The sequence below is a fragment of the Diadema antillarum genome, unplaced genomic scaffold (assembly GCF_040938485.1).
Source record: "Diadema antillarum isolate AM-2024a unplaced genomic scaffold, OU_Dant_1.0 seq00000437_RagTag, whole genome shotgun sequence".
Taxonomy (NCBI): domain Eukaryota; kingdom Metazoa; phylum Echinodermata; class Echinoidea; order Diadematoida; family Diadematidae; genus Diadema; species Diadema antillarum.
In genome coordinates, this window is record NW_027271414.1 from 551,834 (window position 1) to 576,397 (window position 24,564).

Below are 24,564 nucleotides of genomic sequence, written 5' to 3' on the forward strand. Positions count from 1 at the left end.
TTTCTGCCTGTTGTCCTTGTTTGCACTCATGTCTGTCGGGGGAAATTTGCCTTGAGGTATAAAGAGATTTCGCTCATCGCCCACGGTAGTTCAAGTGCCTCTTACATTCATGCGTGGAAGATTCCATTATCGGCTAAGTCCAGATCTTGAGGTGTACATAATATCTCAAAAAAGGCATCGGCTGCTGCAATGGAGGTTGCTATATATATGAACATGTCTTATTGCAATGCGTGAAAGAGCGAAGAAATGGACTAATGCATTTTACTCGTTTGCGTAATTACATTACCGCCTCTTGCCAACTTTGGACATGTTGGAAGTTGGCATGACCGTTTCACTGTTTTTGCACCACTGATTAAAGAAAGCATCGAAGGCAAAAATCTACCAGCACTCACTATACATTCTTATGCGACCCCATTTCTTCCTTCTTTTGTAGTATTGTTGGTTCACCTCCTTTCCGTTGTCATGGCAACAATTCTGCATGTGTCCATCCCCAGGTAATTATGCCGATGCAGGCAGCGGGGATAAATACCCGCCGGGAAATTTGCAAGCGAGAAAGAGGAATACGAATTTACTTTGATAGCAGGTGCAAGGCGTGACGGAATGGCCTTCGTAGCACAGCGAAACAAATTAAGTGTATTCTTTTTGGTCCGTTTTCCGTATACCGACGCCTTCTTTGCACACTTCATTCAGTCGAGACTAGTTTCTATGGCAACGCGTAGATGTTATCTGGATGGAAAATGTCTCCAGGTATACAATCGCTTGAACAATGTTTGCGGGCGTTTGCAGACGCCATGGCAGTCTCTGTTTTTCGTGTTTCCGATCCTTTTTTTTTTAACGCGCAGAGTAATGTGCTTAAAGAAATGTCTTATGTTGCGACACAAATTGTCGCCCCGTCACAATTTGTCGTCTGGCGACGATTTGTGATGAGGGCTGACGACACAAATTGCCGCCCGCCCTCGAAGCACATTTTGCTGGGTAAATATCGCTCTTGACATAGTCATTGAAATACTAATACATAGCTTACATGGCTACATCCATGCAAACAAGTCATGTAAAAAGTCACGGTGAGGTTTCAAGGAAGTGTGTATGTGCGCGCGCACATGATAATTGAGTGTCCGTTCGTGCGTGTGTGTGTGTGTGTGTGTGTGTGTGTGTGTGTGTGTGTTTGTGTGTGTGTATGTTAGTTATTGTATGTTATGGAAGAATGTGTGTTAAGGTGGTTTATATGCATTATGAGGATTTGTTTGAGTGTTTGTTGGTGTTTGTTTATGAATACGTATGTATTTGCGGTGTGCATATGGCAGGTCGTTTGTGCTAAAATCAACTAACGATTGAGAAATTATTTACGGCGTGACGAAATTATTCGCTCATGCATAAAGCATGCCAAACTTATTCTGGGACAAAGAATAGTGATATGGAAGTTGAAGTTAAGACTGATGGAAGAATATGACTGCAGTGAAAAAATTAACAAAGACAGATAACATTTAGGGAGGATACCTCCCTCGTATGCCTTTTTCTCTCGGTCTCTCTCTCCTAGCCCGCCTCACCGCTGAAATTGACACACCCCATATAGTCCATGGGCCAAGACCCGAAAAATGGGTTGTTGGTACCATCTGAGGTGGCACAACCTTTTTGGTGTCAGTTTGTTTGTCGGGCATAGATATGCTTATCAAGCTATGATAGCATTTCCAAATGAGTAGCTTAGTCATAATAAATGAATTTTAAACCAATTTGGTCTAGTTTTTATATCCCTATACTTCTGAATCGAAACTAAACCGCTATACAAAGAAGAGCACTGCCTTCTGTATGTCCACAGGTGTTCTGTTGTAAACGCGGTGCGCTTAGTTTTTATTCAAGGCAGCGAAGGGAATATCCAAAGGGTTATGATGTCCACAGCTGTCACGCGGTGCGCTTAGTCTTTATCTAGACCAATGTACCGTTATCATATTTAAAGTTCCTCATAAAAGGGATTATCTATACTGTTTTTATACTACCCTTTCAACAAATACATCAGTTTTAAACAAAAATCACTCTGTTCATTTACAATATCATTCATTATAATGTATCGTAGTGTACCGGTACATTGTTTTTGCATTATCTTATATTGTTGGAGGGAAATAAAGCGACATTGGCGTGGTATCAGCGTTTTCACCGTAGCGTTTTCGCTGGAAAATGATAAATAATTGAAAGATACGGTAAAATTCACGAGGAATTGCTTTTGTTGTTGTTTTTGTTTTTAGATAAAAGGATATACACTGTATCATACGCTTTGGATATTCCCTTCGCCGTCTAGAATAAAGACTAAGCGCTGTGGACATCATAACCTTTGGATATTCTCTTCGCTGCCTTGAATAAGGACTAAGCGCACCTCGTTTACAACAGAACACCTGTGAACATACCATAGAGCTGCATTTTACAGCTCTATGGAACATACAGAAGACAGTGCTCTTCTTTGTATAGCGGTTAGTTTCGATTCAGAAGTATAGGGATATAACAACGAGACCACATTGGTTAAAAATTCATTTACTATGACTAAGCTACTCATTTGGAAATGCTATCATGGCTTGATAAGCATATCTATGCCCGACAAACAAAATGACACCAAAAAGGTTTTGCCACCTCAGATGGTACCAATATCTGGCCTGGCCCATGGACTAATACTATTTTGAAATCAACGCCGCTGTGAACTCTATAAACACGTGCTCATACACGTTGAAGACATTTTCATTGCCACAGTAGTGCCTGCTGCTGCCCAAAAAGTTCGTTCGCACAAACATCAAAACACAAACACAAACAAACACACGTATACACACAGACAAACAAACCACTACCACTATACAACCACCACACATGCAGTTTCCACATATTGTATTATTATACTCCAAACACACACACACACACACACACACACACACACACACACAGAGCTATGCGCAAACGCATACACAAGTCACATAATACGCGCCTACAAATCATACACAGCACATACCATGCAGCCCCCCCCCCCCTACACACACACACACACACACACACACATACGCATAACTTACCAGTCATACCCACTCCACCAAAGCATAACACCGGAGCAACCACCCAAACCACACAATTCTCAGTGCATGGCTGACGACAATAAGTGCAGCTACGTTTCATTTTGCCAGCACAAATTGTCCTCATTTAGGTCAAAAATTGGGAACTGCGCAAGCATCACAAATTGTCGCCAGACGACAATTTGTGACGGGGCGACAATTTGTGCCGCCAACTCCGTCACAAATTGTCGCCCCGAGCCGGGGGTGACAATTTGTGACGGGGCGACAATTTGCAACAGTCGTACTTCCCATCTGCTGATATCTTGGGAAGTTGGGTAGCTACGTTTATGTCAGCTTATGTCTAGACTGTGATGTGTGATTATCATTTGCTTTTAGAGATCGACAAGTTTTGGCGGTCTTCTGCATTTATCAACCGCTAAGTATTTGAATTCCCCCTTGAGAATTTCGACGTGATGATGCATGATCAAAATATTAATGTAGAATGTATTATGTTCTTCAACTCTATTTGTCAAAATATGTTTCAATTATACATTTATTCAGTTATTCATTCTAACATAATTTAACAGGATTGCAAGATCTGTAAGTAGATGCTGTTTCATATGAAAGCCTAGTCCACTGCCTGGACTGTTTTGTGTGATCATTTACCGCGCGCACACACCGCTACAGCACGCGTATGCCCCACCGTATGCTCGTGTATTAATTTGCCGCGCACGCACGCATCTCGTTTTTTTCGGACAGGTTTGTTGGCATCGATATCGAGCGGTTACAGGGGATAGCGCGATAATAAGCTGTGGAGCGGCGCGTGGATGCGTAATGATAGAAAACGTCCAGAATCTGGACTAATGAAAGCCCTGTACAGTCCGAAATAGTATGAATATGAAATCCTTATTATTTTCATAAATATCGAAAATAGACAATAGCTGAAGAAGTAAAAGCCCAGCTGAATTAGGTAAAACCTTTTTATGAAATGAAGTGACAGTGAATATGAAATCAAATCATAAACACTGTAAGGCTTTATTTTGTTTAGTTTTTGCTTGTTTCGTTCTTTAATCTTCTCGCAAGTTTTTTTTCCTGTCAGCCATTGAAATATTCCTTCTCCAATAATGCTCACACCATTCATAACACAGCTTGAATTTAGATTGCAAGTATATACGATTATGCAGCAAGGCTTACAGAATCTTTAATTTCATTCCTACCATGATATACATTGTTTCTCGATATATTTATGTGAAGGATTGACCAAATGAATAAGACCTTAACCCACCCCTTCCCATTGTTTTTTTTATCTTATGTCTTTGTTTACCGTAAGCGTCTTGTACCTGTGTGTGTGTTTTCGTTACCTTATTTCTTTTTTTGTATTGCAAGTTCAATTTTAATATTGAGAGGCCCACATATCTACAAGTTTGTCTTTTACCTGGGCCTCTCTTTGCAAAAGCAGTTATTTTGAAGAAATTAGTTTCGCACGTATACGTATATCTATACATATATATATACATGCATACATATAATGTACATTGTTTTGATACATTGTATTTTTTTCTCCTTGAACTTATATCAACAAAAATGTGTTATTAGAAATCAAACTTTTTTTTTGAATTGAATTTGAATTGAATTGAATTGAAAAAAAAGACACAACCTTGAGATGTTAAAGTAAAATGTATGAAAGAGATTCAGAGAAACGGAGAAAGGGAAACTGAGAGCTGAAGGAGAAAGAGAGGAGGGGGAGGTAACAGAGGAGAAGGTAAGAGAGAGGGCAACAACATCAGAAAGTGTTTGTAAAGCTAAACTAATTTAAGTCGAAATCATTTATGGCAGTCGAATTAGGCACGATTTCGGCGCATTTCGATTCGACTCGTTGAAACGAGATACTCCAAGTGACTCGACGTACGTTTGGTTTTGATCAAATCCAATCACTCATTCATGGCATACCCTCCCTCCTTTTCAGCTTTTTTCCTACAAAAGGTAAAATGTATTATGTTTGCTCAGGCCGAAACGGGGAGAGGAGAACAATATTTGTGGTCTCCGCTCCCCGCAATCATCTTAAAAGCGAAATATTTGGACACTGCTTCCAACAATCCAACATCCGTCTGATCCACGCCATTAACATCTTACTCATCTGTCACATATTCTTCCTTTCCATCCTTCTTTCTATATGTCTCTCCGCATTTTCTTTCCCGCGGCTCTCTTTTTCTCTTCGTTTTTTTTTCTATCTCTCCTTCTCACTCCATCTTGCTCCTTCTCCCTCTGCTGAAGATGAACTATTGAAACTCATCGCGGTCGTTGTCATAGTAACTAAAGTTTATTTGTTAAAGAATAAATCAAAGTAACAACAAGAGGGATGAACAGGATTCCTTTTGTCAACGTCGCATTATTGGCTTCCGTTTCAGTCTGCGCACCAGTGTGTATTTATGCTTCCTCACATTAATTTGATGTTACTGACTGACGTGCGTAAAATAAAGCAAGCGAATGGTCGAAGACTGCATGTCATTGTTTGGGTTCAGAGAATCCCTTGGACTTTGTACATTGGAAATAATTGAAATAAACACACCCTCACACCATTAAGCGCACACACAGGCACACATACACACACACACGAATATTAGTACACATATCATTCGCATTAAGACACATGGAATTGCACTTTTAAAAAAATGCACCTCGACAATTATAGATAATAAGTGCCCTCTGGTATTAGCCCAGACAGAGATTCCCAGAATCTAGTCCGTCTCAATAAATGATGTCCCCATGGTGTTGCACTGAAGACGATTTCTACAAAAGAGAGAATAAAATAATCCCTATAACAATTCACATGACACCTCTACGTGCCTGATTATCTTCCAGTTGCCCGTAGTTTGGTAATGCATGTATAAGTCCTGGCGTTAGTGCAAATTGTTGTCGATTGTCTGTGTCTTATATGCTTGTCTATACTTCCGACGTAAAGACTGTTTTGAGCAAGGCAAAGAGTAAATGGAGAGTTAAAACAAGAGGGGTTACTCCCTATTCCTTCGCTCCTCTTGAGTTCCACTAAGGATGCAGATTGAGATGGGTGAACATTAATACTGGTGATGATGATGCATCCATTCTCCTTTCTTGGATGTGTTTTAGGAATCCATATCCATTCTCCCGGTCGTATAAGCCCATTGATGACGATAAGGGTGATGATGGTGATGATGATGATAATAATGATGGTGGTACTGGTGGTGGTTGAGGTGGTGATGACAGTGATGATGATGATGGTGACATTACGGAAGGGAGGAAATATTGGGTGGCACAACAACATGTCACACGTTTCTTACAACAAACAAATAACCACCACCATATCAGACAACAAAACTGTATTCCTCCCCTCGCCTCAGGCGCCATCGTCCCCAGTCTCGATCCATCCTCTCCAACTTGGGTCTAGACAGGCCACAACCACATTGCACAAATGCATATTCATGACAGTGATGATGATGATGATGATGGCGATGATAATGATGATGATGATGATGATGATGGTGGTGGTGGTGGTGGTGGTGATGATGATGGTGATGATGATGATGATGATGGTGATGGTGATGATGGTGATGATGATAATGATGATGATGATGGTGATGATGGTGATAATGATGATGGTGGCGGTGGTGGTGGTGATGATGATGGTGATGATGATGGTGATGATGATAATGACTATGACGATGATAGCTTCACGAAAATACTTCCGAAGATATGAAAAAAACAGAAGAAATAGGGGCAATCGAAAACAAAAGTATTTTTCTGTCCTTCCTGCCTTTAATGGCATATGTACATTGGGGTTATTTGTCAATGATTTATCATTGAATTATGATCCATGGGCACATACCGTGACTGAGGAATAGACGAGGATGTGCTGTGGTAAGGGGTGACATTAACATGTATTACTTTCAGAACTATTTCATTGGTTGTGACCATCTGCTTTTATGTGAGACTTATGTGCTGTAGCCAGCTGAATGAAAGTTTACAAACACGAATCATCGATTGTAATATGCTTAAATTGTCTCATATTCTACGTTTTATTGCATGTTATTGTCGACTATTCGCACACACACACCCACACACACACACACACACACATACACACACACAAACGCGCACCTATGCATTGATTATAATGACATTAACAGAGAGAAGAAAAATGGAGGAGGAGAAAGAAAGAGAAGAGAGAGAAGGGGAGGGGAAAGAGCTGGAGAGAAGGAAAGAGAGTTATGTTGGTTACCATGTGCATTAAAAGTTCTTAATGGCCTTTTAATTGGGCTGACCTATAAATTGCTCCAATATTGCGGGGAAAATTATATGCATCCTTGAATTTCACCGAAATGTTCATAACCATATTGTTGTTCATAAAAAGGCACGCAAAACTATCATCAATTATAATAATGCTAGCTTCCTTTATTACTCCATCGAAATCAAGTCAAGTGTATAATGCGCATCCAGTTTATAAGTGGAAACCAGTGACTGTGCGACTAAATGGCGGGAAAAGTAATCAAATGCCGCCGAGATAATATAACCTTGAACATTTTTGCTCTGATTTTTATTTTCCCCCATTTTTTCCTATTACAAAGATCGATCGTTCGTCGATGATGATAAGAGACGAGGAGACAGAAGGCACCTATTTACCAAAATTTCAACCACAGATAATATCTTCAATAATATCTATTCCAGGGGAAAAGAAAAAGATATCAAACCGGCTCTGGTGAGCAAGCCCCTCCCCTTCCCCCCCCCCCCCCCCCTCCTCCTCCTTCCCAAGAGAGAGAGATTGAGCTCGTATATTCCCTCATTCATATGGAAACAGCATCTATTCCGCTTGAAATGCAGGAAATTCTGATAGAAGGGCATTCCGCCTGAATGGCAATGACGCTAACAGTTTAAGGCTACCATACGTCTGAGATTTACGCATGGATTACATAACAATGTGTTTCCATGGTGACTAAGTGCACGACATCTCCAGCGCGGCGGGGCATCATTCACCGCGCTCTGAAAAGGGATAGATGTCGATTTCAATTCTCACCAACCCTCCTTAGGCACTGCTCGTTGTCGATTCGCTTATCACAGGCGATTTGGGGATTGGTAATGATTGGAGACGCGTGAGGATCCCTCCCTACTGTCTCTTCTTCTGTCAATCCAAACCTCTCTCCGTTTCGTTTCTCATCTCCTTTCCTCCCCTTCCTCTCTTCATTCCTCGTCTCTCCCTTCCATTCCACTCTCTACCTATCTTTCCTTCTCCCTCTACACCACTCCTCACATCTCACGCTCTTTCTCCCTCTCTTTTGCTTCCCATATCTCTCTCTATCTCTTTTACTCCTTATCTCTATGCTCCTCTATCTCTCCCTCTCCCTCCCTCGTTCTCCTTCCATTTTTTATCCTCCTATCTCCCCCCCTCTCTCTCTGTTATGCCTCCCCTCCCTCTTCCTCCCTGTCACTTCTCACATCCCTTCTCTTTCTCAATCTTTCACTCCTCATCCCCATCTCTCTCTCTCCCCCTATTTTACTCCTCATCTGCCCTTCCCCTGTCTTTCTATCAGTTCTGTCACTCTTATTTCCTATATCTGTCTGTCTGTCTGTCTGTCTGTCTGTCTCTTTCCCTTTCTGGCTCTGCCGTCCTTCATATCCGTAATCCTGCCTTTCCTCCATGTACTCACAGGCCCGCAAACAGACGTTATAGTCACAAAATACAGCCGTGCAATTGCATAAAACGTATCTAGACAGACACACTAACATAATGGAAAATACATAATAATACGCACTTGCATTACAACGGAATCGTTCATGATTTCGTTTGGATTTTTTAGTAAAAACCTTATAGAATAGTAATTTTTTTCAAGAATAAAGTGAATGAAAAATGATTAAGAGAATAATTGGTTGGGAAAGAAAAATAATTCTAACGTATTTTACATGACTGCAGTCTCTGTCAATGCTTGAAAATGACTTCCATCAACTGCTATTTAACAATCGACATAGCAAACCGGGAGGAGGAGTTGCAATGTACATTCCTGTATCATTGGAGTTTCAGTTTGTATCTGAACTGTCAGTTATGAGTGACGTACTAGAAACTTTGTTTGTTAATATTGTAATTCCTGGGGTAAAGAGCATGCTAGTTGGAGTAGTATACAGGCCACCTGGTGGCAAAGTAAATGATTTTGTGGAAGAAATGTCAAGAATTTTGTCAAACCCAATTGTTAACAATAAAAATATTTTTGTTATGGGTGATTTTAATGTGAATTTATTACATTATGATAATGAAAACTCTGTAAATGAATTCTGTAATTTTTTAAGTACTTTTTCTTTAGTGCCACTGATCAATAGGCCAACCAGAATAGTAGAGAACTCACAAACTTTAATTGATAATATATTTACAAATATGTACCCTCTCCCATACGCTGGTATTGTAGTTTCTGACTTATCAGACCATTTCCCAGTTTTTGCCAAAATGCCCATGACATTAAAGCATATATATGATGCTCCAAGTGATCAATATGTGAGAAAATTTAATCAGGAGAGTATATCAAAGTTTAAGAGAGAACTTGAATCTACTGACTGGAATGAAGTCTTGAGTGAGACAGATGTTAATAAGTCATTTGAAAAATTTATGGAAATGTTTATGTTATCATACAATCATTGTTTTCTATTTGAGAAAAAGCGTAAACAAAATTATAAAACAAAACCCCGTTTGCCATGGATTACAAAATCATTATTGAGGTCAATAAATAGGAAAAATCGGTTGTTTTATAAATATAAAACAAATCAGACTTTTGAATCTAAACAAAAATATATTGTTTATAGAAATATACTGACATCACTACTGCGCAGGGCAAAGAAAGATTACTATCTTTTTCAATTCAATTCTGTATGCAATAATGTAAAGGGAACATGGAAAGTTATTCGGAATGTTTTGAATGTAAACCCCAAAACTTCGGGTATTCCAAAGCTTGTAGTGAATGAAGAAGAAATTGAAGACAAAAAAGATATATGCGAAGCTTTTAATGAATATTTTTCTAATATAGGTGTTAATTTATCACATGCAATTCCAGATATGCAGGACACATACAAAGATTTTCTGGATAATCCAAACCCCAAAACATTGTTTTTAATTCCTGTAGTAGAAACAGATGTGCTTGATATTGTAAGTAGCCTAAAGAGGAAAAAGAGTCCTGGGTATGATGGAATTAGCAATGATTTGCTAAAAGAAATTATACAATATATAGTAAGACCCCTTACTCACATTTATAATTTGTCTATCGTTTATGGTATTGTGCCCGATAAAATGAAAATCGCAAAAGTTGTTCCTATTTTTAAAAAAGGGAATCGTACAGAAATAGGTAACTATCGACCTATATCTTTACTTACAGTTTTTTCTAAAATTCTCGAAAAACTTGTATACTCTAGACTTATTGCATTTCTTAAATCATGTAATATTTTTTCTACTTCTCAATTTGGTTTTCGTGAAAGGCACACAACATCTCATGCTATCTTGTGTTTAGTAGAGAAAATAGCATCTGCCCTAGATAATCATCTTCATACTATTGGTATATATTTAGATTATTCCAAAGCGTTTGACACTGTCAATCATGATATCTTGTTGCATAAGCTCTATTACTATGGTATAAGAGGATCAGCACTTGAATGGTTTAAAAGTTATCTTAGAAACAGACAACAGTTTGTACAACTAAATGGTATTGGTTCTAGAATGCAGTCTGTCACCTGTGGAGTACCCCAAGGGTCTCTTCTAGGACCGCTGTTATTCATTCTCTATGTAAATGACTTTCCAAAATCATCAAATGTCTTTTCTTTCTTGTTATTTGCAGATGACACTAGTATTTTTTGCTCTAACAAAGACCTGCGTGTCCTGTTGGAGACAGTAAATATGGAATTACATGGATTAACTGATTGGATTCATGCCAATAAGTTATCCTTGAATCTGCTTAAAACAAAATACATGTTATTCAGTAATAGAGACACCTTAATGCCTGGTCCTGTAATTTTTGATAATGTTCAGATTGAAAGAGTTATATCAACCAAATTTCTTGGCATCCATATTGATGACAAGTTGAATTGGAAAATGCATACAACTCACCTTTGTAATCTTCTCTCTAGAAATGTAGGTATGATGAACAAACTAAAGTCTTTTCTTCCAAATAGCATTTTGGCTATGCTATATTCATCTTTGATTTTGCCTTACTTAAACTATGGTGTATTAGCTTGGGGTGCTACAGCCAAAACTCGCTTAGAAAAAATTTTGCTTCTTCAAAAGAGAGCTGTTAGGATTATGTCAGCAGCAAATGCACGTGCTCATACTGATACGCTGTTTTATGGGAATAATGTTTTGAAAATACAAGATATTTATCTATTGTATTTGGCATCCCTCATGTATCAGATCAATAATGGTAATGTGCCCCACGCAATAGCGTCCATGTTTGTTAAGAATGATAGAATACACAATTATTGTACAAGACAGGCTGCTTTATATCATTTCACATCAGTCAGAACCCAACTCAGAAATAACACTGTCGCATTGGCAGGCCCAAAATACTGGAACTCTCTGCAATCCTCTTTTAGACAGGCCATTAGCCTATCTGGATTTAAACGTAAGATGAAATCTTATTTTCTTGACAGATACAATGAATCCTGATGGGTTTTTTTTTTTGTATTACTGTACTTCAGATGAAATAACTTGCATAGTTATAGATACATTTTTGTGCATAATGTGAGCCTGTTTTATGAATAGCAATTGGGACCTTTTTCAAATTGTTGTTTACTGAGGTCCTACTGTACAAAAGATTTGTGTGACATGCAACTTGTGTCAAATATTTTGACCTTCTGTGTATTGAAATTTGAACCTGTACATTTTTTTTTTAAATTTTTTACACTGAAATTTGTCAGAGGGAATACATACAGGCGTGTACATGTGTTTCCACTGTTGATAAAGTTCCATAAATTGTAATCTTTAAATAGGGCTGAGTGTTAAATTCACATCTTTATGAATAATCAGATATATGTAGGCTCTTTGATATAATCTGCTTTATTGGTTGATATTTTTTTTTTCATTGATTAATGCTGAGCTACATCTTAGTTAAGCACTGGATATCTTGTAAGTCATTGCCTTTATTTCACCCTCTTTAGTCTTGTCCCTGTAACTGTGTGTTCAAGTCCAAGTCATTTTTTTTTCTTCCCATTATTCAATCCCATATTCTGTTTTAAATACATTTTTTTTTCTTTTAACATCCGTTAGTGTGCTTTCTCCCCCCCCCCCCACAATTATCATTTCATTTTCGCATATTGTATGTATATATTGTACATAGTTTTCAGGCTGAATTTTCCAGTCTTGTGTATCTGGTGTGTTTTTTGTTTTGTTTTGTTTTGTATTTGTAAATAGGAGTTTCTGCAATTTACAAGCTTTGCTTCTCAGCAGGACTCCTATCTTTTCCACCTCATGTACTAGTATATGTTAACTCTTTTTAGCTATCTGTCATGTTTGTGTAATCATTGATTTCTTGTCTTCACCCAATACTGAGGTATTACAATTTCTGTACTTTGTTTTCTTGGTGGAATTGAACAAATAAATTGAAATTGAATTATTTATTCGAGTTTAGCCTGACGTTTATAATTACTAGTATTCCGCGCAACATGGTTGGTTATAGCCTGACTCTTATTCTTTCTTTCTTTTCCTGCCCCCCCCCCCCCTCTCTCTCTCTCTCTCTCTGTGCGTGTACTGGTTGCATGTCATTAGAAAAAGCATTCAGATATAATCTGATAAACTTCAATAGCAAGTTTTATCTTTGTCTCTTTCTCATATACTCAGGAGTTAACGGCGCTAGCGACATATTTTCTATAGCATATTCTTTTTCTTTTTGTTAATAGGGCATTAAAAAGGAGATATTCAGTCTGCTTGTATATCATAGGCTGTTTGAGTTGCACAGACAACAAACCGTGTTGTGTGCCGACACGTCAATACGCCATGCGATCAAACGGGTGAAAAAGAGAGGAACGAAAATGCCAAGGGCAGTCTATTCAACAGGTGACCGACGAGCAAAAATGGCTGTGTCCTAGTTCAAGAAGTTCTAGGTTTCCACGCCCAGGGGAGTTGTTATCTGTCCCTCCTATAATAGATGCGTTCTTCTCTGACAAATAGTGCGTGTATCTTTTGAAGCGACTCGCATCGCCCGCGGATTATTACTAGTTACAACGCCCCCTCATGTCGGCTGTTATACGTTTCTTCATATCTTTGGGAGACGACGTCGTAGAAACTGACGGTGATTTTTCGCTCTTGTTGTCCCGTCCGAACCCTCGATCAAAACAAAACTTTTGACCTTTCTACCTGTATTATCCGAGAGTTGAGCTTGTGATTGTATACACTCTTGATATAATTGGCTGAAAGACGTTGTGAAATGGTGCTTACTGGATTCACAACAAAAATCAGCGTAACAATAGTGAGTGAGATGAGGCATGATTATCCATGATAACTCCATTTAATAATGTTCAATTTAGGTCGGACTAACACACGGAGACACCATACATAAAGCAAAATAACGATGATTATAACTTGTATCTGCATAGCTGACAGAGATAACGAAGTAACTACACATCATTATGACGCGAGTTATATTGCAATAATAATAATAATTACTTATCAATAATAGTATTTATGCGGCGCAAAACCTAGGGACATAATATTCCTTTTCGCTGCAAAAGCTTCTGATATGCTTAACAATACTGCGCAGTTAAATGAAAAAAAAAACCTCTACAGTTTGATTTTTCTTAATTTGATATTGCACAATATCGACGGCATAATATGCTTACGGATGCGGGGTGAGGGGGAGTATTAGAAGTCACCGCGCAATGGGTATTCGAATATATCAAATTTGCCTTTTAGCGTGATTGTTCTAAAAATGGCAATGTCATTATGTTTGCAATTATCATGGTTGCTTAAACTCGTGGTCCACAAACTCTGGAATGCAAGTTTTATCAATTTGATATTGGAGGATACATGGAAACGATAAAAATGCGAATGATTGTATTATGACAGAACAGGACTGCATTTATTTTACTGTAAGTGAGGAAATCTAAAGAAGGCACAGTATAAAAACATTGCGCAGAGTCCCTGTTTTTATTCACCCCTGTGCTCTTTTCTGTCAGAGAGTCAAACATTGCCATCTTTATTATTCTTCTTCTTCCGCGTCTGTCTTTAGCCTAGTATAGCCTGCCTGGTTTCCGTACAAGTGGAGGTTTCTTCGCGTCATTCAAAGTCGGAAGTGAAAGCTTTGACCCTATTTATTCCGTATGTATAACCAAGCAAATATATATATATATATATATATATATATATAAGTAAACGAATCAGTAGAAGAAGAACGCCGTAAAAAATAATAATAAATCCTAGATCTTGAAGATCTTAAAAACGGAGCATAGCTCTCAAATACTGAAAGGCAAGGTCACACTCTTCATCAGTGCCCATGGTGTGACAAAAGATCTTAATCAAACCCGTTTCTGAAACAGACATGAAAACACGTCTGATCATGGGCAGACGGATTTTGAAACTCACCTTTCAAAGAAGTCACCGCGCTAAACAGATGGAGGTAGCGCACAGTGTCCATAGTGACGCATCCAATGACGCGTAGTCATGACTGCAAGATGACATGGCAAATCTCCGGCTCCAAAACAGTGAATCTGAAAAGGGCCTCATCGCCAGCAGTCGGAAGAGTAGCAGAAAAAGTACACAGTACAGAAACGTAATAAGAAAATTGGTCTGCTCGGCATCTTGATGATAATAAGTAAACGAATCAGTAGAAGAAGAACGCCGTAAAAAATAATAATAAATCCTAGATCTTGAAGATCTTAAAAACGGAGCATAGCTCTCAAATACTGAAAGGCAAGGTCACACTCTTCATCAGTGCCCATGGTGTGACAAAAGATCTTAATCAAACCCGTTTCTGAAACAGACATGAAAACACGTCTGATCATGGGCAGACGGATTTTGAAACTCACCTTTCAAAGAAGTCACCGCGCTAAACAGATGGAGGTAGCGCACAGTGTCCATAGTGACGCATCCAATGACGCGTAGTCATGACTGCAAGATGACATGGCAAATCTCCGGCTCCAAAACAGTGAATCTGAAAAGGGCCTCATCGCCAGCAGTCGGAAGAGTAGCAGAAAAAGTACACAGTACAGAAACGTAATAAGAAAATTGGTCTGCTCGGCATCTTGATGATAATAAGTAAACGAATCAGTAGAAGAAGAACGCCCATGATCAGACGTGTTTTCATGTCTGTTTCAGAAACGGGTTTGATTAAGATCTTTTGTCACACCATGGGCACTGATGAAGAGTGTGACCTTGCCTTTCAGTATTTGAGAGCTATGCTCCGTTTTTAAGATCTTCAAGATCTAGGATTTATTATTATTTTTTACGGCGTTCTTCTTCTACTGATTCGTTTACTTATTATCATCAAGATGCCGAGCAGACCAATTTTCTTATTACGTTTCTGTACTGTATATATATTTATATATATATATATATATATATATATATATATATATATATATATATATAACTTTAGGAGCTGTCATACCAATGTAATGTAAAGTTATATCGTTCAGTTTACCAATGTTGATTGTTGGTCTATATCATATTCCATTAATCTAAACACTGGCTTTTTGATTGATTGGCTTTTTTTTTTCTTCTAGGGGGTGTTAGCAGCTGATTATAGCCAAAGTCAAACCCCGGTCACACAGCGCTTTACGGCTTAATCACGGCCAAAACACGTCTCCCGTGAAGCAGACGATGTTGTTCGCGTTGCTGTCGAGTTCAAGACGAGCTATATACGGTCGATTTATAGACGTGGCAGGACGCGGGGAAAATCGGAACGGCGTCGGACGCCGTAAAAAGTTTTGAACTGCTCAAAATTTTATTCCGCGAACAACCACGGGCGGCACGCGTGGTAAAGACGTGCAACACACGTGAAACATACGTGATAATCCGTGTTCCGGCAGTGATTAAAACTTGGCGAGACGCGGTAAAGACGGGAAAGTTTAGCGGTCTGTCACGCGCAGAGCACGGTCATCTGACGCGTGTTACGCGTTGGTATCATGGGAAATAGCGTGTGTTTAGCGGCTTATCGCTGACAAACGGATTTTTCCGCGTACACACACGTGGCTGGAAGTGGTAAGCCGTGCTTAGGCAGTGCTTCAGCAGTGGAACAGCCGCCAACGGCCATACCCCGTACAAAGCACGGCCAAACCAAAATTGACCAAAAAATTACCACTATACGATCACGTTCACCAGATTTTCATAACTTTGTGTACGTGATTTGGACGTGGAGTGCTGTGTGACCGGGGCTTTAGTAAAGCCCCGGTCACACAGTCGAACATCCCGAACACATAGTCGAACACCTATCGAACAACATCGTGTGCTTCACGGGAGACCACTTTTTGACGTGTTTTGGACGTGATTAAGCTGTAAAGCGCTGTGTGACCGGGCTTTAAAAGCATGAATTCAAATTTGCACCGCTGAGAGGATTTTAGAATATTTTTGTATTATAATAAAATGATAATATAATCAGGTCTTATTTATCCAGGGTAGCCTCTTCAGTGTTGCCACTGCTCTACCAGAGTGCCCTGCCATTATCATCACCCTAGCGTGGTCAGGTACCCATTTATACACCTGGGTCGAGAGGGACATGGTGGGTAAAAATATCTTGTCCAAGGACGTAAGCACTGAGCTGCAATCGAACTCGTCGTTTGAGGCACTTGGGAGCCGGGAGACGTATCCACTATGCCACATGAAACATTCTGATTTAGTCACATCGTCGCTGCTGGAATTATTTGGTGCTGCCTCTTTCTTGGGGGGGGGGGGTCGATTTTCATTTGTAGCACAGTCACGATTTGTTAGAAGCACTTGAATGGATACACACACACACACATACACACACACACACATGCACACACACACACCCACACGCACACAACACACACACACACACACACACACACACATACACAAACTGTCTTCGTTTTCATGCAAAGTTGTTTTTAATGAATTCCCAGTTTACCCTTCGGTGAATTTGAAAGTCCTATAATAGCTCGCTAGAGTTCGCTTTACAGAATGATAGTTTTCCACCAATCTATTACCTCCACATGCATTTCGAAATGTCAACATAAGTCAACCAGTCAGCACAATAACGTAATTATTCTGTACCATGTACACAAATGGTGATCTAATCGCTTGTTACGGTGACTTGGGACATTCAATCAAACTCGTTCTCCCATCCTCGAACCAAACCCAAGATATTGACTGTGCTATCGCAGAAACGCCTTTTCATCTTCAGAACCGCTGAACAACCGACATCTCCACACTCGGTGGTCACATCTAGTTTGATGTCAAGTAAACTTTAGCAAATAACAGCTGTAAATCGACCAACCATTTTTCAATACTCCTTTTCTTCTTTTTTTTCATTCCATTTTCGGAGCACAGGCATACACAGAGATACACACTTACGTGTGATTAACGATGATTCATTTTAAGTCCAATCTCCAAAGGACTGCAAAAGACTGCTAAAAGGTCGCTGGAATATCTGCTTCCTCCAACCAGATGATTTTTGTTTTCAAAACATCCTGAATTGATTTTTGCATGGGAATTAGAACCTTTTGTTACTGATTCAAGCTCAATAGATGTTAAACGGTTTCCAGAAACTGTAAGAGATGAGGCAAAAAGGTCGCATAGCTCATAACGCCTTATACAAGCGAAGATATGGAAGCTGATTCACTTTTTTTTGTCGCTGTTTTATAACATCGATGGCTTAAATAGTATACCGCGGTTTGTTTGTTTGTTTTGTTTGTTTGTTTGTTTGTTTGTTTGTTTGTTTGTTTGTTTGTTTGAGGTTGTTTTAATTCAGTGATTCCGATTATTTCAACAATCCATATGTTATGTTTTTAACAATGGTATCATAATTATTCCCGCTCGGTGTCATCTGAGTGCAAGCATTCAAGTAAAGAAACAACATTCATCCTGTGGAGATATGCTTTAACGTACGTACAATCTCCTGATATATAGCTAGTCTCTGTGGCAGAATAAACAAAGCAAGGCTTGTGTTTATTTTCTGGTTATCAAATAAATTGTATGCCCGAACATATATTTCATTGCATTATATGTGTTTACTTATATATAGGTACGTACTATGAGCTTATATGAAGACAAACATTTTGTTTAACAATTCGAGCGAAGATTAAAGAGGTGATAGGGATCAAAGGCAAAAGTTAAAGTTAATGACGAAATTAGATAACTTTTCAGTAATCCTTGTGAGACATGCACCCGCTCATTAAAGGTTTATTCCCGCCAAATTAGATTCAGGGCGGCGAAACGAGCCAGGGTATTAATACTTTGTGTCCACTAGAGCGAATGGCCGTGGACCAATCGTGTTAATTGCTCCGTAACTGAACGACCCAAGCAGTTGATGGTTCACTAGCGCATCGTTTGAGGCATGTACAAATCAAGCCAGGTAATCATCTACGTAATTCTATTACTCACAGAAGAGAGCGCATTTAGTTATCTAATAGTTGAATCCACGCGTGAATAACAGATAGGCATTGGTCTGTTAATTACTTCGCTCAAAAGGAAGAGGACGGCATAGGATGTTTACCGCTCTATCATCGGGCAACGTAGACTCAGCTTCGTTCTTGATAATCCATCGGCAATAGCCTGATAAAGCCAGTGAAGAAAACAACTTTCTCACAAGTAAAAACATTAGGTATAAGCCTCACCAAGAGTTAAATCATTCTCGCAAACAAACATTATGTGCATTATACTAAATTGCCACAAATCCATCGACGCGTGTGATGACCAGTCCTTTTTAAGCGTTCTCCTTGATAATGCATTAGGCATCTCAACTCAATAGAATATTGATAAGCGTTTTGTTGTTTTTTTAATTAAAGCTAAGAGCTATTGAATAGAGGCGACGTTTAATCGTGCTGACAAGTCGTGGTACTTCTGTCTGCGTGACGTCAAGTTAGGATAAAACTATAAAACTGAGGCAAAGTAAACAACCAAAACAGACAAAACGGCGAACTGTTATAGCGCACAAATCGACAAGCCAATAAACTATTAAAGAAGCATCTATAGTAATGTACCACAGGACATTCGTCCCTGCCCTTCTTCGTTGGATGCATAGTGCCAATTTGGGGCTAATTATTTGTATAGGGCCCCATTTTTCTCTCTCTTCTTTCTTTCTATATAACAACAACAACAACATAGTGCCAACTCTGACGAACTAAGGGAAACTTTCAAGATCACACCGATCTTATATTCCAGTAGCCCTCATTTTTCAAGTTTTATATTCTAAGTTTTAGGAGTTGTTTATGCGGCAATAGATGGCTTTTTAAAAGTAAGTGACATGTTGTGGGATGGGACTTTAGGTTTCCAATTTTTTATGATGATTTTTGGAGATAATGAGAAACCTCTTGTAGAATATGAAACAACATAATATGTTATAATTCTAAGAGGAATTCAAAGTTTGTTTGATGAAAACTGGTTTTGAAATGATTGAAATATCCAAAACAAAGCGATCCTTATAAAAGGTGGGGCCCACCTTTTATTACGAGCAATTTGTTTTACTTTGTTTTTGGTTATCTCAGCCATTCCAAAACCGATTTTCATCAAATAAACTTTGAATTCCGCTTAGAATGGTATGCTTTTTGACATTTCACAAAGTGGTTTCTGAGTATCTCGCAAGAAGTTTAAAGCGGAATCCTTACCTTAACCAATACTACAATGTATACGATCCCTTAAGTATTATTTCATTGTATATGTATCCTTCGTGTGTGTAATATGTACATGTATGTATGCATGCAAAAGAGAGAGAGAGACAGACAGACAGACAGAGACAGTGAGATATGGGAAGATGGAGAGAGATATTTTCCTCACTCGAGTTACGTTGAGCTGTTGCACGAAGGAAGGCCAGATTGCACCCAAGCATGCAGAAATCGTCATCCAGTTAGCTTAATTTTTCCGAGCTCGCATGCTTCCAATCCTGTCAACGTTCATGGATGATGGGGGTATATATAAAACGACCTTGATCTATATCATGTCTGAACACAGCGTTCTCTCCCTGACTTCCCGGAGCCTCGCAGTTACAATCATTCCCTGATCATCCCCGAAGGCAGTGCGTTACCATGGTAACAGCATCACTGGGTGATCCTATATATCGGTAGTAAATAAGATTTGAAGTGAGGAAAGAACTGACAAGTATGAGCTGAAGTATTTTACACAAGACATGCAGGGATCAAAATTTGATGAGATTGAGGAGTCAAACAGATAGACAGAGAGGGGGAGGGGGGGAGAAGAGATTGGAAAAAGGATAGAGAGGGAGAGTGTGTGGGGGACGCGCTTGCGACTTATTGTAATGTTATGTCACTTAACTTATGACTGAACAAAATAGTCGCTCAACATCACATGGAAACACACACACATACTCACTTAGAACAAACGAGCAAGAAAAAAAAAACTACAGGCAAAAAAAAAAATGTGTCATTTCTCGCACATAGAGTAATGTGGACACGTTAGTGTAGTATGCATACCTACAAACAACCACGCGATGACACTTAATAGATACCAAACACACACAAAAAAAAAAAACATAGACACGTGGTCACGACTTACTCCGTACATGCATAGACAGCACATGCACCAAGGGGGTGTTTCACGAAGAATTTAAGTCGAACTTAAAATTTAAGATTGACTAAAAATTATGGTATGCCACTGGTTTCCCTGTTCAATTTCATTTGCCAAATCACCACCCACTTCAAATTATCATTAATATGATGTCTATAGAATAATTCCATCGTTATTTATTCTATTTTGTATTTCAATGGCTAAATGAAAAAAAAAAGTCTCCAAAATCTTCATTTTCATTAGAAAGTTGAGCTACATTGAAGACACACAAAGCATACCATAATTTTTAATCAATTTTCAATTTTTAAGTTCGACTTAAATTCTTTGTAAAACACCCTCCAGGCATACTTTCATCATTACAGCAGGCTATTGAGAGATCCCCAAATCAAGACAGAATCGAATCCAGGGGAATAGCCGTCTTAAAACCCCCACAACGCTAGATGGCGCACTTTGAAAACTGCCTAACTGCCTTAATGCACAGATGACGGCTCGACAGCTACTGTCCACTGATCTCATATACGTGACCACAACACTCACAGACATGGGCAGTGTCTGATCTGTATCCGTATATATAATCTCATGATTTTAAAAGTTTTATGAAATGAGTTTACGATGAATTTCTTTCGGCTTAGCGAAGTTTCAATGTGGTAAAAGGCATGGCTGATCAGATTGTCTTGCGCGAAACTGTGCAAATGAACAGCGCCGCCAATCGTCGTTTTCTAGGTCAATAGGGAAAACATCTTTGTGTGTGTTGGCAACATTTTCCATACTGAACTCCTTAATGACGAATACTAAGTTTTCCTCGGTATATATAAATGCCAAGTAAGCGGATAAATCAGTGTGTTATATTTCCTTTCTCTCCGAAGAGTCAAATCGAGTATGGAGTCAAATGTTTCTTTTAGAGGATTTGACAATCACCGATTCGACAATAGATTCGTGATTATCAAAAATTATTATTTAGTTTTTCTTTATTATTTGGTTATAAAAACAACATTTTTTTACAAACATCATTATCATTATTTTTGTTGGTGTACTAATTCCCAACATTCTTGTTTACCTATTTCTTATCATCATTATTATCTGTAATTAATTACGCGTATCTTCACAAGTGAAAATTACGAAAATTGTTAAAGATAAGTACTTTTTTTTACTCCTGAATTTTTTGCACTAAAACAGCAGCCGTCAATGCTTACTTTTTGTCTTCAACATCACTTTCACATTTTCTGCAGCCATCGCCGACCTCAGTGGACTAACCAACCAAAGGGATACTTTTCAACAGACCAGTACCTAGTGTATAATGTCTTTTAGCCACTGAGTCTTGGCGCTTTAGAAGGTAAGGGTCATAGCTTTTGATACTTTCCGCGTCCACTTTATAATGAAACAATTAAGTTGATAGAATTTTAAAAAGGTCGTTTTTATTAAAAAATGGTTTGAATGCATGGTTTGAAACCGGTATTTGTTCTCATAAGGTATGCCGCTCCACATGGTTACTCTGGTATTTTGAATTCACGTATAAATGATTGATTTATGAAGTGATTGATTGATTGATTGATTGATTGATTGATTGATTGATTGATTGATTGATTGATTGATTGATTGATTGATTGATTGATTGAGTGAGTGAGTGAGTGAGTTAGTGATTGCTTAAATAAGTTAGCAATGACACTTAATCTTTTACAAGCATATCACGGCATCTTAACCACAATCCATTGATAAACCAAACTGTAAACCGTGTTTTGTTTTGTTTTTGTTTTTTGGTTCAAAATTTGATTTGAATTTGACAGATAGCTAGTTTTCTTAACTCGTCTCTGGTAGGTTGTTCGAAATAGGACGAATGATATATCATTTACAAGCAAAATGGATTTAGAAACAATATAGGCAAAACCAATTTATCCGAAAATCGATGTTCTACGTCTACTATGCACGTCTTTTGTGGGGACAGAACACAATGAATAAAAGGATACCAAAGCCTGTTCACAGTTCGGAAAAGAAAAGTAACTTCTAAATATTATGAAAAGTGTTTATTACATCACACTGGTCTTATAATAATCATTAATAAACAACAAAAAAATAATATCAACAATTTTGAGGTAGGAGATTTAAACAACCAGGTCATCGTAGACAAAGACTTAGCCCAAATCGCTTGAGATCAAATTGTTTTTGTTCCTACGTGAAGGAAAAACATTGTATTGATATTTTATAAGATAAGAAGACTTTTTGTCTAGAAGAAGCTGACACGGCTGAAGAGGGCGAAAGGAGAGGTTTAAAAATATTTCTATATGCGAAAATGACAAAACTGCCATTTTTAGTAGATGTTGTAGAAATATAGATAGTCGTTGTAGTAGTAGTAGTAATGATTATGATAGAAGCAGCTGGAGTAATAGTTATAATAAATTTTACGTAGTTTATGTTTGACGCCTCAGTACTCTACTTTTTTCACGTATGTGCATACACCAGATGAAACAAAGAATCACAATCACAAACCATATCTAAAAAACAAAGAACCCCAAATTAGTTAACGCATCATTAGATTCACATGTAAATGTAAAGATACGTCTAATACATGACCAGTATAGGCCTGCCTGAGGGTTAGTGCAAAATGTACTGTAAAACACGATATTTTCGCTGTATGAAATTTTCGCGAATTGCCTCTAACATTCAATGCGTATAGTGTAGACAAGAACTTTCACGTCCATTTTAATTTCGCAAATCTTGACTCTCGCGAAATTCGCGACATTAAAATGCACGCTAGGAATGTGAGCAAAAGTCGCTGCTTTGTCACTTTGTTTGTGTATGAAGTGTGTGACATGCATGTAGTGTGTACAAATAGATATTCTTTATTTTGTTGAAATGCACCTGTTAGCGTGCGTGCGTGTATGTATGTTGTTTGTTTGTTTGTGTGCATGCCATGCTGTATAAAGTGCGAATGTATAGTCATGGCATAGTATTAAACAACGTGCACATTCCAACGGTATCGATCTGTGTACGTATAGTAGGTCCGTGCACCTGTCGTCTCAGGTGGCATGCACCTGGGTATGAACCATGAATAGTCATTACAGCTTGGCAACAATATGGCGTCGCAAACATGGCAGGTGTATCAGAGAAGGAGAAGACACAGAATTTATTTTTGTCCAATACCATGCTCCGTGCCGCCGAGAAGTTATGCGCTCAAACACAGGTGTTAAGAAATTCCTTTGACAAAAGACAGCACTTCTATTTAGGTATGCATCTTTCCTCAATCACAACAAACAAAATTGCGGCACAGTTATTCAGTATGTAGAGAACAAGAAACGTGAGGAAAAATAGGTAAAAACTAGAAATGTCGCTGTGGCGACTGGTATGCCTCCGCCATAATGCATGATTCTCCTAATAGGTCTAGATAGTACATGTGGACAATGTGTGATTACATTTTCACAAAATTGGCAAAATATTAACATGACAAGGAAGTTTGTCACAAATGTGTTGAATGTTCAACTTCCTTGACCTACAAAAAATTGCAGGTTTAATTGGATGAATAGGAGAGCATGTATTTGCGGATTTAAGGACTTTAACTTGACTTTGACCCATTCATACGTTTATGCATTGAGTAATTTTCAAGGTATGGAGAAAAAGTGCAATTTCTGTATTTAATAGTAAATTGTTCATCTGGCCTTTAACCCTAAAATTCATAAGATAATTACTGTCAGGCAGAACATGCACAAATATGTAGTAAGTTTCAAGATAACTTGAGCCACTTCCGAGATATGGAGAAAAAAGTTAGTTCAGCACTTTCACTTGATCTATGACCTCTTGACCTTTGAGGCAAAAAAAAAGGAAAAAAAAAATTCCAGAGAATCTCTATTAGGT

General features: G+C 38.5%; 1 protein-coding gene across 1 annotated transcript in view; it reads left to right on the forward strand.

The window, feature by feature from the left end:
• LOC139732572 (uncharacterized) overlaps positions 1-24,564 on the forward strand; it is a 109,876-nt gene that overhangs the window by 65,283 nt on the left and 20,029 nt on the right. The window contains exon 2 of the mRNA XM_071643425.1: positions 21,948-22,051. The gene's annotated coding sequence lies outside the window, so the exon portion shown is untranslated. The remainder of the gene's footprint in view (positions 1-21,947; positions 22,052-24,564) is intronic.